Below are 15,702 nucleotides of genomic sequence, written 5' to 3'. Positions count from 1 at the left end.
ATTGAAGATTTTAAGCAATCTTGTATTTGAGTAAATATGAATAAAAATGTGCAAACAGCTGTTAGCCTAAATGACCAATGTGGAGACAGAGTAGGATCACATCCAATGGTTTGTTTTCTCTTTACCTGGCGCTTTTTTTTAGTCCCAGTTTTAGTCCCATGTTTTGCTCACAAGTTAAATGATTATTCCTCGGTCTAGTTTAATAATCCCACATTGGAATTTAGTAGTAATTAAACCAACACAAATATTTTAATTCTTAAAGCTTTCAGGTTTGTCTCTCAAACCCATAGAAGCTCCACAAAAAGAAAAAGAACCATTGCATTTTATTTTTCAAAAGATCAGCCACCCAAAAAAAGAACAACCACATCCAGAGAGGATGTGCAGAACAGCTCAGTTATACAGGATTCATAGCGGAGAAACCACAGGGATGTTGTTCTTTTATTATTACTTATCTCATTCATTCATCTTTATTTTGGTCCACTGAATATGTTTAAGAACTTATTTTCCATCACACCTTCCAAATGAAACATCAAGAGAAGAGCTATCTCCTGTCATGGTGAGTTTTTATCAAATCTACAGCCTCCTAGAAGGTCTAAATCGTTTAGCCGTTTTGTCAATTGTAAGAAAAACTAATAATATAATAAATGAAGCTTTTTAATCCTTAGCCTATTACCAAATATTCACACACAGTGTAGTTTGCATATATTTTGATTGCACTGGTTCCTGTATTAGTGCCAGTAATCCAGTAATAACTTATTAGTTCCCCATTGTTTAATTTACTTAAACTGCAGAGAATAATTAATGAACAAAGTTTTGAAATTCTTAGTCTAAAGTATATTTAAGATGCACGTATTTTTTTAGTAGGGCCCATTCTGCTTTACTTCAATTCTCTAAAAATCAGCAGAATGTAGAAAATAATGTATATTGTGAGAAAAATGTTCCACATAACTACAGACCACTTATTGTTACTCAGTAACATTTACTGTGCTATAAATATTTCACATTTTGCCGCTTTGTTCCAGTTAAATCCTCTGCAAACCTCCAACCTATAGCTGCACCCATCCTCATCTAACCCTGACAGGGTTTCCTGTCCAAACTATTTCAAACTCTCACCCCAATGTTTGATTAAAAGTTGGCAGCCCTGGTTTACATCATAAAAAGAAAAAAATTTCTTCTTGGAAATTTTGACATTTACCACAAGACCAATAAAATAAACATAGAAATATTGTTTTGGCTTACTCAGGAGGAGAAGAATGCAGATTTGATAGTCGTCAGGCGGTTATGGCTGACAAAGCTGGTGTCCTCAGAGTGCTGCATTCACAGGAATTGATGGAATGTTTAGTGGAAGGAAAAAATGCATAAGCAACAGGCTTAACTGTTACCTTGAGAGGATTGTAAAGCAAGTTTGGGTTAGATCTGCATGCATAGACTGCGAGTCACAACCAGTGTGTATCCAGGTTATAACTATTATATTAAATATTGATCTGGAAAAAAATCAATGGGAGGGGAGTGTTGGCCTTAGGGTTAGATCAGTTTGCTTATGCTCTGAGAAGGGTGCAAGGTACCCAGTTCAATCCCCACAGCCTGCACGCTTCGACCCCACACTGCTCCCCAAGAGGATAAGTTCAATGCAAAGAGTGAATTTCTCCAATGTGATATGAATAAAATTCAATTATTTAAAAAAAACAGTTTCCCAGAGAGCGGAGGAGGAGCTTAATGATGTGAATGATGTGAGATTCTATTTGAGGGCTCAGCTGCATCTGGTCTGCTGTGTTTCACTAGATCTTAAGTCAGTGTTTGGAATCAGAGCATCTTAGAGCACTTCCATTTTTAATTTACAAAGGTGCTTATTTCCTTTTTTTCCAGAAGGACTTTAAAGCAACACGGAAAAAATCCTAATTAAGAACAAGCCCCAGCCAAGTATAAGTTACATAAAATGTAAATCATTTGGTACTTTTAAACCGGCAGACATATTTTAAACCTGATTTTACGCAATAAATTGAGTTTCTGGAAAAGAGAAGATAGCTTTAATTAGCAGTAAACCTTAACCATCAAAATTATTAGATTTAAATACGTGTATAATGATATAATGAGCTTCTCTTTTTAATAGAGCAATGATATTGACATTTACATGCTTCTTAACAAGCATGTGCTCCTGTTTATTTAGAGGAGCTTATGTCCACATGGTGTCACTGTAATATTGAATGTTGTTGTGGAAACTTCCTGTAAACAGGATTTTTATTTCATTTTTTAGGTCCAGATCCTGGAAGTTTGAAAGCAGATTTTTTTCTAGTGTGTTTATCTGGAAGTGATCAGGTGGATTAGGTTAAAATCAGATATGTGAACCAGTCAGAACCTGAGTAATATTGGTTTGAATTTCCTAAATAGGAGGTGAGTCAGATAACAATTTATACAGGAAAAAAATTTGTTACAGGTTGCAAAAACTTTTTATTGTTTTTTATTTTAAATCTCAGGTTAAAACACTTACCGGTAATTAAGTGTTTTAACACTTAATTAAACACTAAACACTTAATAATTAGTAGGGGGACTAACTTAGAGGTGCGCTTGTTTGTGAGAAACGGTTTAACTATCATCTCTGGCCTCTGTTTTTAATTTTCTTATCTCCTAAAGACACACTCCACCAACACATTAGGCCTCCCTGCCCCCCCCCAACCTCAGGCTGGAGCTGCTGACCTCGTAACACACGCAGCCATATGTTACAGCCGGGGCAAACCTCTACGCTGTAATTAGGGGGATGGTGCTGGACACTGCACTGAGGTTAAGCAGAGTGACTCATCCTCTCCTCTCTCCTTGAGCATCAGTCAGTGCTCTGCTCAAATTTGCAGGTATGTTGGTTCTTTAGATGTCCTGTTTGCTGTGATGAGGATGGAAAAAAAAACTGGGTTAAACTCCTATAATCTCATTGCTCCTAAGTAGGTTCAATGTTGTGATGATCTCCATCCGCGCTAGCTTTAGGTTTAGGGAGTTCACAAAGGTCTTTATAAATAAACACATCGTCACTCAGATGCACACGCTCCCATTTTCACCTTTGACCTTTCGAGCTTTGGTGTCTTTATCTGTCACAAGCAGAAAGGATCTTTTTTTTGTTCAATTAGGAGATTTTAAAGCTGCTTGTCAGACCTTTCTGTAAAATGAATCCAACTCATTTTAGAAAAGGGTTGTTAAACCTTTTCCCATTTACAGATTCCTTTTGGGGGTCATACTTCTTATTTTCAAATCGTCAAGCCAGTTTTCAAATTAAACAAAGATAAAACTTTAAACTAATTGAAGGGAAATCTGGATTCACTGGTTGAAAATGCAGTTTCAGATTTTTGTTAATCTCCCTAGTAATGAAAACACACCACCACCATCGTCTTTGACTGCTGATATTTAACCAGTAAGCTCCTGGAGGTGCTAAAGTTGGATTGTTGTGGTTTTTTGTTTTGTTTTAAAGTGTTAAAAGCTTGAAAAAAGTCATTTTTTCTTAAAATAAGTGTATTTGTTCTTGGATTGAGGAGGTTTGCCAATGGAACAAGACAATTTACACTTAAAATAAGAAAACACAATTGAATTGTCTTATTTCAAGTGCCAATTATCTAACTATCTTATTTTAAGAGTAAAAATACTCATTGCATCTACGAACTATTTCATCTACCTACTCAAATTAAGGGTGAATACACTTAATTTAAGAAATCTTTACCTATTTCTAGATTGTTTTTCGAGTGCACTCTCATGGGCTACATTTTTCCTTTTTCATTTGCTTGAATCGTGAACTCTGACCTTAACTGAGGTAAATGATGCCTGCTGGTTCTTTATGGATCATTCGGCGGTTCGCTGAAATCCCAAAGCCTTAAAAATGTATTCTTGATAATAGTTTGCAGGACATCAAATATGAGTTGCTTTTTCCAATTTTTTTTATTTTCTTCGCCTACTTCATAGGCGAAGAAAAGAAAGACTTTTTGGCAATGAGAAAAAGCTCAGCAGTCTGTCGCTGCTACTGCTCAGGTTTATGTTTTTATAGGCGTAACATCTCCTGAAGTAAGAGTTATTTAGGATTTTGTCTCAGCCTCTTACCTCAGTGAAAATGGGACCAATGGCCGGTCACTTTTCATTTCCAGGACAGATCTGATTTAGCTTTGTCCATAAAAAAACAATTCCCAAGTTGCTGATCAGACTCCTATTTATCGGTCTGAGGTGCACTTGTTGCTGGTGTTTTGTAATCCATCCATCAAAAAGAGTCACCCATTAACTCTCACTAATGCATCAATAGAAGTGCCAAAATCCCTCAGACAAACTACCGTAACTAATGGAGCCAAGCATGTATGGGAGAGACGATACTTAACCTCTTAACTTGTGCAATGCTCCTTTAAGGTGTTTCTAATCAGGTCTGATGGTGTAAAAAAATATATATATCATTTTTATAATATTGCAATATCACCATATGTTTCAATATTTTATCTGGCTATCAATATTAAATGTATAGATAATAAAGCAAGTGCTGTAAATGTTAATCAGATGATATTGATCATTTATTTATTTGGTATCCATGCTTTTTGGGGTTTGAGTCAGTCCACATCTTCCACTGTGACTGCCTAAACTACAGAAATGGTGCCGCAAAACAAAAGGGCTCCAGAGGTAGCCAATTTTTGCTCATTTTTGTAGGTAAGGATGTTTTTTTTAAGATCTATAACTGAAAGATCGATATAACATCAGACAGCTGAAAATCACAATATATTGCCAAATACATTTTTTGTCACACCCCTAATTAATTGTAATTGGAATTGCAATTGATTTTACCCCAAACTTTAGATATTCATACTCAAAATGTCTGTCCATTGAGAGCAGCTTTTAGAACAATCAAAGTCACATTATCATGTGTTTGCAAGAAATGTGCCAAATACATAAAATTCTGAATCTGACTGCAGTTCCTGTTTAATCAGGTTGTTTGGAACCAAGATTTGTTTTATATCTGAATAATTTCATTAAAATTGAATAAGAAACCGAATAGATCCATAAGAAGGGAAATAAGTCATTGAAACATCTTTACACCATTCAGAATTTACTTTTTTTGGTTTGTCATTTTTGAAACCTTACAAGTCGCTTTACTCTCTGTGATATTTATGAAATCCGGCTGATCTGCTGGACTCTCATACCAATTTTTGTTTGTAAAAGTTCCTGCAGAGGAAGTACATTCTATATCACCTAGCTCTGATTTATGTTGCAGCAAGGATGTCTTAACGGAAAGAAATCCCAACAGTAAAGTGTCCCTAATAATGTTCTGACTTGGATTTATGCTAAATAACTTATTAGTAGCTATTTCAACAGATTCCATCATCATTCCATCTGCTTTTCGTCTTCTTGTTTTGTTTTTTTAAGAGGCTTCTGCAAATGTTTAAATTGACCATTTTGCAAGTCTGTGTCAGCTCCCCTCTGCAATGGTCTGACCAGAGGCGTAGCCAGAACATTTTTATAAGGGTGGCCAGGCAATAACCAATGTATACTGAGGGGGGGGGGATTCAAAAGCGGATAGGCACCAGAACCTCCACCAGAACCTACTTTAGAGTGTCACTACATGGTCCATTTACTGATTTAATGCGTAATTAAAAATAGATTTCCGAAGTTGTGAGGACCGCGGTAACCAGCGGACCAACGAGGGTAACGGCAGCCAGGGCTAACCGCAGCCCGTCTGCAGCGGTCCTCTCTTGACATAGCCTTGTGTGAAGGACTGCTGGCTCTGATGGCATTTTTTTTTTTTTTTTTTGGCAAAATGTTCATTTGATTTGTGTTTATCTGACAGTCTGCATTATAATTCCCTCATCCATCCATCCATCCATCCATCCATCCATACATCCATCCATCCATCCATCCATCCATCCATCCATCCATCCATCCATCCATCCATTTTCATACACGCTTAATCCCAAGTGGGGTTGTGAGGGGTGCTGGTCTCCAGCTGTCAATGGGCGAGAGGCGGGGTATATCCTGAACAGGTCGCCAGTCCATTGCAGGGCAACATAGAGACAAACAGGACAAACAACCGTTCACGCATACACTCACACCTAAGGGGACTTTTAGAGAAGCCAATTAACCTAACAATCATGTTTTTGGACTGTGGGAGGAAGCCGGAGTACCCGGAGAGAACCCACAGATGCTCAGGGAGAACATGCAACCTCCATGCAGAAAGACCCCGGGAATCGAACCCAGAACCTTCTTGCTACAAGGCAGTGTAACGCTTAGGGTTGCGTTTAAGGCAGGAGAGGGCGGTCAAAAACTCACGGCCACACTGGTACTGGGAGTTCCTCAGTGTCGTACTTTAATAGAACCCGCTCTTCACCAACCATACAAGGCCCGGTTGAACGACTGCTATATTATCACACATGACAAATGAGCAGAGTCCAGGCAACTCCTAACATTACAAAGAAGAATAAGATGAAAATAATACGTCCGTCTGAGTACGTGTATCTCTCTGCATTAGCTTTCCTGCTCTCTACAGAGAAGCAGTGGTGCGTAGCAATACCACACTATCTTAAAGGGACAGTACACAATTACAGCTGTTACAGCAGCAGCGCTACCCACTGCGCCAATGAGCAGCCCTATTATTCCCCCATTAGATGAAAAAAAGTCACAATTTATTATTACATAGAGACTATTAATAACATGAGGTGAAATGCTAGCCTGACGTAGTCCTACTCAATTCTAGTCAGAATATGAGTCTGATACTGCTCCATAGAGCTGTGATTATGGGGCGTGTTTTGAACGAACCAGGAAAAAAATGCCTCTGCACTCAATTGGATAGATCTACAACCAATAAGAGCAACGGAGTGCGTGACGTATGTTAAGCGATGCATAGATGTTGTCAACAAAAATCTTAGCGTGCAGTTGCACGCCTAGAATAAGAAGATGAGCCTTGATCGCGTTTCTCTGTTCCTCTTTTAAAATTAATTTGCTGTTGATATCTTCTAGAACAGACCTAATAGCAGAATCTACTCACCCCAACTCTCCAGCGGCAGCCATTGTTGTTGTCACTCAAGCGCGCTTTGGTCACGTGGTTGATTACGTTACTGTTGATCATCTGTCCATCATCGTATAAAGCCCGCCCTGACAATTTGATTGGCCCGCCAGATATTGTGCTAGCATACTCGCGCTACTGTTGAGCAATGCCAGACCGAACTTCCCGACCTCAAACGTTGTGGGCGGGACTAAGTTCGGAATGGCAACCAGGCTAGTGAAATGCAGCTCTAGACGAGCTGAGCCTGTGGCGATGTCACAAGTACGCTTCTGTTCCAATTAGATTTAGACTTCCTTTATTGTCATTGCACAAAAAAAAAAGGGAATCTTGACAACGAAATGTCGATTAGGCCTACTTGGCTACCAGTGTAACAGAGCCAAGACCTTATTCCTGCACAAAAAATATGTTTTCTATGAGTAAGAGCTAGCTATATACAGGGTAAAAGTATATATATATATACATATATATTGCACTGCACATATATATTGAGTTATTGAAGAAGTAACATTGACCCATATTAATGCTGCATGCTCGTGTTCTCGCCAAGTCCAGACTTTCCTGTGTTCTTGCTAACACCGCGTTCTCGTCCAAGTTTCTCGCCCAAGTTTCGAAGTATAAATCAGCCTTGGCCATGGCCACCCCTGGCCCCCCATCTGGCTCCGCCCCTGGGTCTGTCCGTCTCTGTCTTAACCTCTCTGACAAGGAGACAGGGAGGAGGAGGGAGAAACAGGGAGGGAGCAAGAGAGGGGAGGGTTTACTGCGATGTGAATGGAAGAGATTCATGGGGGGAGTAGAGACGGAGGGAGGGAGGGAGGCACAAATCAACCTGCCTCTTCTTGACTTCAGCAAACAGCACCGGGGAGTTCGCCTATAGGCGCAGAGACTGAGCTTCATATCGTGTTTTTTCTTCTCTGTTTCTCTTTTCGGTTAAGAGGAAGCGAACAGAGCCAGAGGGAAGGAAGCAGCGTCGGCAGGACAGACTCTCTCTCACCGTGGAGACAGATAGCAGAAAAATGCTGTCATGGGGAGAGAAGCGGAGGGAGCCGACAGAGAGGAACAGGATGAAAGCAGGCAGGGTCGAGCTGGACTGAAACGTGGAGGTAAGCTCTGTGTTTCTGTGTCCGATGATTGCTCTGTGCACCACGGTTCCTCTGTATCGGCACGCATGTGATCTTACAGGCTCCTCATCCATCCAGAGACAATGTAGGGCATATGCCCCCACCCAAACCCCTCTGCCTCATGTCCTTTGTGTTTCTGCCATCACCTTTAAAAAACATGTTTTAATAAATTACAGACAAATCAGACCCAAAATTCACAATCGGGCATTTTAAAGCAGCTCACAACCTTTGTCGCATTTCATCCCAGGCCTGCCCTCCTCTCCTCTTCTTCTCCCCCCCTGCACCTCCTCCTTCATCATCTCCCCCTGCAGACACACACACACACACTGTCATCCATCCTGTCTCCCTCCATTGTGCGCCCTCCAAGCCGATTGTCTTAAAAACTGTGTTATGACATCCCTAAGAAGGGCTGCAGGACTGAAGAGATGAGGGACAAGGTGGAGGGGATGTGGGGGGGTTGAGAATGAAAGATGCAGAAATAACAAAGAAAGAGCATATGAATCATATTCTCACATCATCAGACCTCAGCATGCTAAACCGGATGATCAGCCACTGACAAAGATGGGAAAGAGATGCTAAAACCTGGACCAGGGTGTTTTTCAAGGTGGCATAGAAAATGAGGGATGCAGGAGCCAGGATCTTCATCCTTCACTGATTTAAACATGGGTCCTCACAGAGGCTGGGAGAAAAGAAGAAAGAGGAGCAGCAGCCGCTTATGTAAGCCTGTGCACTCAAAGGACGGGCCATTTAATTTACATCGAGCATCATGACTCCTGGTCCAGCCTGGTATTGGCTGTGGTTGGTGTCAACACACTGAGGGATTAAATGCAGATGGAACTGGACCGCATTGTAAGAAATGCTCTAAAAATAAGTACAAATTTCTTAAAATGAGTGTATTAGCCTTTAATTTGAGTTGAAAGGAAAGATTTGCCAAAGGTATTAGTATTTTTGAACCTGGAGTAAGATAATCAGATATTATGCATCCATCCATCCATATTCGGACACGCTTAATCCCTGCTGGGGTAGCAAGGGGTGCTGGTGCCTATCTCCAGTCTATGGGCGAGAGGCGGGGTACACCCTGGACAGGTCGCCAGCACAGAGACAAACAACTATTCACGCACACACTCACACCTAAGGAAAATTTAGAGAAGCCAATTAACCTAACAGTCATGTTTTTGGACTAAGGGAGGAAGCCAGAGTACCCAGAGAAAACCCACAGATGCTCAGGGAGAACATGCAACCTCCATGCAGAATTGAACCGGCTACCCACTGCCCCACTGAGCAGCCTGTTATGATGCATTTGAAATAAAATATTTTTTCTTATCCTATTTTATCGGCAAGTCGTCTTAACTACCTGCTTAAATACACCTATGTCAAGAAAAATCCACTTACTTAGATTTCAGTTGTTTCAGTACAGATAGCAGGATGTTTTTACTGGTGTTAATTTTAACTGCCGCGTTCATCAGGGTGAAATAAGCATTTCAGCTCGATGGTGCTCACAGAACAAAGCCTGACCTTTAAATTTGCTGCTGACGTTTTTATTACTGCCTTCCACTTAGCATCAAATTTAGAAATGGTGAAACCAGACTTCCTTTCAAATATGTTCTTACCCCTGAATTTCATTCCACTATAACCACAAACCTCAGTGTTTTGTTGTTTTTTTTACTGGGAATTTATGTGACAGACAAGGTTTTGGACCCGTGCTGACTCTGGAGGAACTGCAGCGGTCTCCAGCTTATGTTGAAAAATTGGTTAACAGACATTCCCCTATTAAAGAGTTAAAATTAGAAAGCCATATAAAGTCAAGTTTGGGGTTTCCTACTAGCCTGGAAGCCTTGTAAACATCTGGAAGATGTTTTAACTGCAGGGTCAAGGTGCCTCTATTTGTACCCTAAGGTGAATCAGCTTGCATAATACATAAAGAGTATTTACCAAAACAGATAGTAAAGAATAATAATAAAATTATAAACTATGACATCAGAGTCCTACCAAAGGTGCTCCATTAATAAATACTCATACAAGCAATTTTATTTGAAACACACACAGATAAACTAGGCCTACTGTTCAAGCGTACTTTGAACATATTGTACGTTCATATTTACCACCATGAAGCCAAAATACATCAAGCACAAGTTCATGTTTGTGATGTATTAACTTGTTTTTTATTCACCTGTAGATTCCCTCCTAGTCGTATGTGGACTTTTTTCTGTGCGCCCGTGTTAACTTGTTTCGGTACATTATTGTTTCCTTTCTGGTTTTGGCTAGTTACATTAGCAAAGCATCTTCAGGCTAATCACTGTTCTCTTTAAAATTTAATTCTGACTTCATATCCAATATCTATCTTTGTACCTAAATGATAACTTTATACACACAATTACAGTTTCAAATTAATTGTAGGCTTAATGTAAATGTCTGTATTGAGCTAGCTAACGTTAGCTTAGCTTACACGAAGTTCTAACTTTAACAATAATTTCAGAGCATATGGCTACTGCTGTCAGAACACATTCATGGATGACAAACTAAGTCATTCAATGATGATTTCATTTAACACATTTTTAACTCCAAGAGAACTGCAATTATCCTGCAATTATCCTGAACATGCTTTGCTAACGCTACTGTCACTACCCAATCCGTACCGAAAGCACGGTCCGTACCATATGAGCAAGCAGATATTCATCCAGGTCGCCATAAATAATGTAGTTATGGTACTAAAAGTATTTATTTCTATCCTTAAATCACTAAGCAATGCTAATACAAATCTTTAAAACATTTATTATGACTTTTCTGAGACAATTTGATGCTCTTTTAACGCTTGTCTGACGTCATCATCGGACATGCTCAGAATAGTCCGGCAAAATATGATTAAACCATGTTTATCTTTTTTTGTTTAGTTATTTCTTTCTTTAGATTACGCACTATATACCATAAGGTTAGCATGAAAGCAAAGATAAAATTCAAAATGCTTATGTTTAAATCGAAAGCCGAAAAATTCCAGACTATTCCCGGGAGCTAACTGACAGTTGCTAGCGCAATAAAAGAAGAAAACTTTACTGCCTCAAGAAATGGGATTTCCTGAACAGTAGCAAATCAGAGCCAGTTTACTTTCTTTGGTTGGTTACACCCTCAAAGTGACGAAAATTTGCACTGTCTCCACCCGATCCGTCCCCGAAGCACGATCCGTCCTGCGCATGCATCGTCAGCTCATTTGCTTATGCACATCCAGATATACATCCGGGTTGCCTTTGATTTAATTTTGTTAACAAGACCTAAGTGACGTTTTTCCCTCCCCAAGAATAGTAAGCGTACTAAACCATAATGTGTTAAAGGTAAATAATGTGTTTCCTGAGAAAATAAATGCCTTAAAATCCTTTCTGTTTTATCAGTCGTCTCTACCTGATCTGCACAAAGAAACAACTAAAATGCAGATAAACATGGTTTAATCATATTTTGCTGCTCTGAGCATGTCGGATGATGATGTCAGAGAAGCAAATTAACGAAGAAAATGTAAAAAGCATCAAAGTTGTCTCAGAAAAGTCATAAAACATTTTTTTAAAGACGTGTATTAGCGTTTTTTAGTGAGTTAAGGATAGAAATAAGTAATTTTAGTACCATAATTACATTATTAATGGACACCCGGATATCTGTTCGCGCATGCGCAGGACGGATCTTGCTTCCAGGACGGTTCAGGTAGTGACAGGCACAAGCACCAAGAAACAGGTCTGCATGCGAGGAGAGAGGCTAAATGTGTATAGGAAAAAAGCCACCAGCGCAGAAAGGTTGAATGCTGTCATGCCTGTGATATATTAAGGGCCTCATTGTATTGAATCTGTTAAAAATGTGCATTGAGAGGTAGTTTTTGTCCATTTTAAATAAAACTGTTCCTATAGTATGAGTATTTATTACACGTGTGACCTGTATGCAAAATTCTGACTTAAATTCTGGCATAAAAAATAAAAACATCCCCTGGTGGCGGTGAGAATATCACAATTGTTGTGGGGATAAAACTAATTCTTTGTCCCTTGGGTCCTGCATGATGCTTGAGCTCAGTCTCTGTAACTGATTGGTGTAGATTGAGGCCATATATTTATTTTTTGCAGAAGCGTTTCCAAGCCAAGACAATAGACAGAAAGATGGAAAGACAAATTGGAATTAATAAAACAGTAATAAAAGAATGTTAGCAGCAGTTTTTCCTAAAATCGATTAACAAGTCTTTGGTTTTCTTTATATTCATCAGAGAAAGATAACTCTATAAAGTAGAGGCTTATGCAGGGCACACCTTTCAGTTTTATTATTTTTTCCACTGTAAATTTTCTGAAAAATTTGATTTTTTTAAAAATTTTTCCTTCTACGTTTATGTTCCTCTATTACATTAATTCCTCAACACTATAAATAATGTTGGTTTGTAACCAATTTGAAAAAGTTTATTTGGATAAATACTTTTGCCAGGCACTCTGTTACCGCCACCCACTGATCTCTATTTATTCACTGGATTGCTGATAGCCCGAAAAAGTGAAGCCACCGTCCACCATGCTGGATAGTACTGTATGTGGCGTAAAATTAATCTGGCTACCTCGCACTGACTCGAAGATATTGCCTATCGTTAGAATATAGAAAGAAATATAAGGTAATTCACTGTGTAATATAGATATAATAATTCTTAAGTGGACGACGCTGCTGTATATATATATATATATATATATATATATATATGTATGTATATATATATATATATATATATATATATATATATATATATATATATATATATATATATATATATATATACATATATATATAAATATAAAAATACTACAGCATTAACAGACATGTGCTTGTAATTTTATTGTGATGGATTTGAATAATATGTTATATTACATCATTTAGAGACTTAATAATGACTATGCAATGTGATGCACCCTTTTTTTTTTAAATCATAAGTTAAAGTAATCTGTTTTGCTATGGAGACAGCAAGTGTGTGTCAAATTGATGATCATCGTTGTTCGATGGTGTAGCGCGCATATTGTTTACATTGCCACCGGTCTAACTAGGGAGTACCAATATGGCGGTCGGTGGCTTCACTTTAATCCCGTGCTACCCGTGGCCTATCAGCAATCCAGTGAATCCAGAGATCAGTGCCGTCACCAAACAGATCCAGGCTCTAATGTGTCCTGACAATTTTTTTAGATTTATTTTCGAAGGTATGTGATATAGTTAATGACAAAATAACTGATTTATATGTAGTCTATAATTCACTTTTTGTTCCTTTAGTTTTAACAATCCAAACTCTACTTGTAGATCTCCCGTAGAGAGAGGTTTTGAAAGTCAGACTAATGGAAATGTACTCCCCTTATTGAAGGATGACAATTAGTATAAATTGGTTTTCATTATTTTCTGTATACTAATCAGCTAAACTAACTATGCTTTGAGAGTTAAAGCATTTTGTGTTTGGGGAGACGATAGGTGAGATTTTTTTTTGGATTAGGAATCCAAATAACCATTTTGATTTGTAATTGGTGTAAAAAAGAAAAGAATTGCTTGTGGATAAAATAGAGAGGAGAGACTAGCTTGTTTTTTCTCCCCGTCTTGTAATCTTTGATAGAGACAAAAATAGAGCAACGGTATGAAAATTTATTGTGGCTTCTTTTATGTACCACCTTGGTTATGTGAAACTTTATTTTTGTGGTTTAGTTTATCAGGCGGCGTCTAACCTCCAGAAATAAATGTTGCTGCTCATCAAAAAATGGTTAGTAAGGTCCATTTTTAAAGAATATAAAGTTAATTATTTTGGTCTAAGAAAATAAAAGACTCATTAGTTATATGAGCAACCTTTTCTCCCACCATATTCACCACAGACATGATGTAGAGCTCAGAGAAATCACAAATAACCCAATAGCCCTGTGTCATATTCTGTAGACCTAAAGCTAAATGTTAAATTTTAGTCATAACGGTATTTTATACATACAGTCCCTCTGAAGTTATCTTTAAATTGACATTTAATCACTTTTAGGAGAAAACTAATTTTCACATTTGAAAACACATTTTCAAACCTTTTTTATTTCCTAAGAGCATGACTTTAACTGATGTTTATGAGCATCATGTGGATGTAGCGACATTAGCAGTTAGCTATAGTTAATTTACCAGGTCTCTTACATAATAGGTAAAAAGTTACACAAATAGTAGCAGGTGAGTCCCTGGTTAGTAGAACAGAGATAGGAGTGATAGCAAGGCAGGCTAATGTTAACCACCTTCCAGGATTAATGTCAGTACAGTAGGAAGGCCAGGATTGCATGTTGTCTTTTAAACCTTTTTTTGGTTTAATTAAAGTGACCACATGAAAAAAAAAGCTATTGGCCCTTTAGATTTAAATTAATTACACTGAATAGACATTCAAAGTGTTGTCAACGTCTTCTGTTGTTTAAAAACTGTGGTTCTGATATCTTGAGTGTGGTGAAGGCTAGTTTGTTAAGATCAGTTCAATTATGTGACTTTAAATTTCCTTATCTTGGGGTAAATTTAGTTTAGAACTATTGGAGTAAAAAGATTAAAGGACAATCAAGACAAATAGCAGCATTACGCAGGCATCAAAAGGATGTTCTTGTATTTCCATTATTAGGAGGGATGTTTAGGAGAGAAAAGGGAACAACCACGGTTTGCTTACAAGGATTTTCCAATAGAAAGCCTGTTCTATGTGAAATGAATACTGCAGCATTGCATCTCATCAGTTTGCAAAGTCTTACCTGAATGATCAGTTTGTATTCCGAAACAACATCCTTTAGAAATGTGGGACTGAAGACTTTTTCCTCTACATAAAATCTAAACAGCGAATGCAAGCTGTGAAACGTGAGAGGTACTGATTTAGGCTCACTTTACAGCAGGAGGCTCTTTGATTGACCTTTCTGACTCAACCCTTGCATCCCTTTAAGAGCATAAGGATTGTCATTTTTTTTGTGGGAAACTTAATTTTTAGTTATAGTGAAATATAGAGTAATGTAGAGCCTTGTTTCGCATCTGTAAATATCGTTAATTTCAGCTAGAATAGATTCATATTTATAAGTGATTATCAATGATTGTTGCATCAAGATGCTCAGTACTTAAAGCATCTTAAATAACTTCTTCCTTGTATCTTCAGAGGTTATATGGGTGCCAGAAAAACGGCTTGCCTCTGACCTCTGACCTCTGAAGTGTTACTGACGGCCTGCTTTTAATTTCCTTTGCACATCCATGTAGGACTTATTTACCGAGATGTTACTAGGCAGATTCTCCTCCAGGCTGAGTCAGCATTATGTCATCCGTGTTTTTTTGGAGCTTTTTTTGCATGGCTACGCCCTGCCAGGCTCTCTATGGGGTCTCACAGCGAGGAGGGAGCTTTGACAGGCCTATTGCTGCTTATTTAGTTATTCAATGTTTTTCCTCCTAAGTAGTATTTGGCAAAGTAAAGGAGGGATCATTCACAGCATCAGGTGGAGTTATGAAGAAATCAAAGGGATGAATATGTACTCAGCAGCCTTGTTGTTATTTGTTGAGGTCTTTATTGCTGCCTACACAATAACTGTTTTTGGAAAGAATCATCTCGAG

At 38.3% G+C, this 15,702-nt stretch overlaps 1 protein-coding gene across 2 annotated transcripts in view; it reads left to right on the top strand.

The window, feature by feature from the left end:
- Positions 1–7,811: 7,811 nt before the first annotated feature.
- Positions 7,812–15,702, top strand: part of zmp:0000001168 (signal-induced proliferation-associated protein 1) — a 65,144-nt gene continuing 57,253 nt past the window's right edge. For both annotated transcript variants that reach the window (XM_038289130.1, XM_038289134.1), the window contains exon 1: positions 7,812–8,109. The gene's annotated coding sequence lies outside the window, so the exon portion shown is untranslated. The remainder of the gene's footprint in view (positions 8,110–15,702) is intronic.

This window comes from Cyprinodon tularosa, unplaced genomic scaffold (assembly GCF_016077235.1).
Source record: "Cyprinodon tularosa strain WSP-4 unplaced genomic scaffold, ASM1607723v1 ctg263, whole genome shotgun sequence".
Lineage (NCBI taxonomy): Eukaryota > Metazoa > Chordata > Actinopteri > Cyprinodontiformes > Cyprinodontidae > Cyprinodon > Cyprinodon tularosa.
The sequence above is the reverse complement of the archived record's forward strand: the minus strand, read 5'-3'. Positions and strand labels throughout refer to the sequence as shown.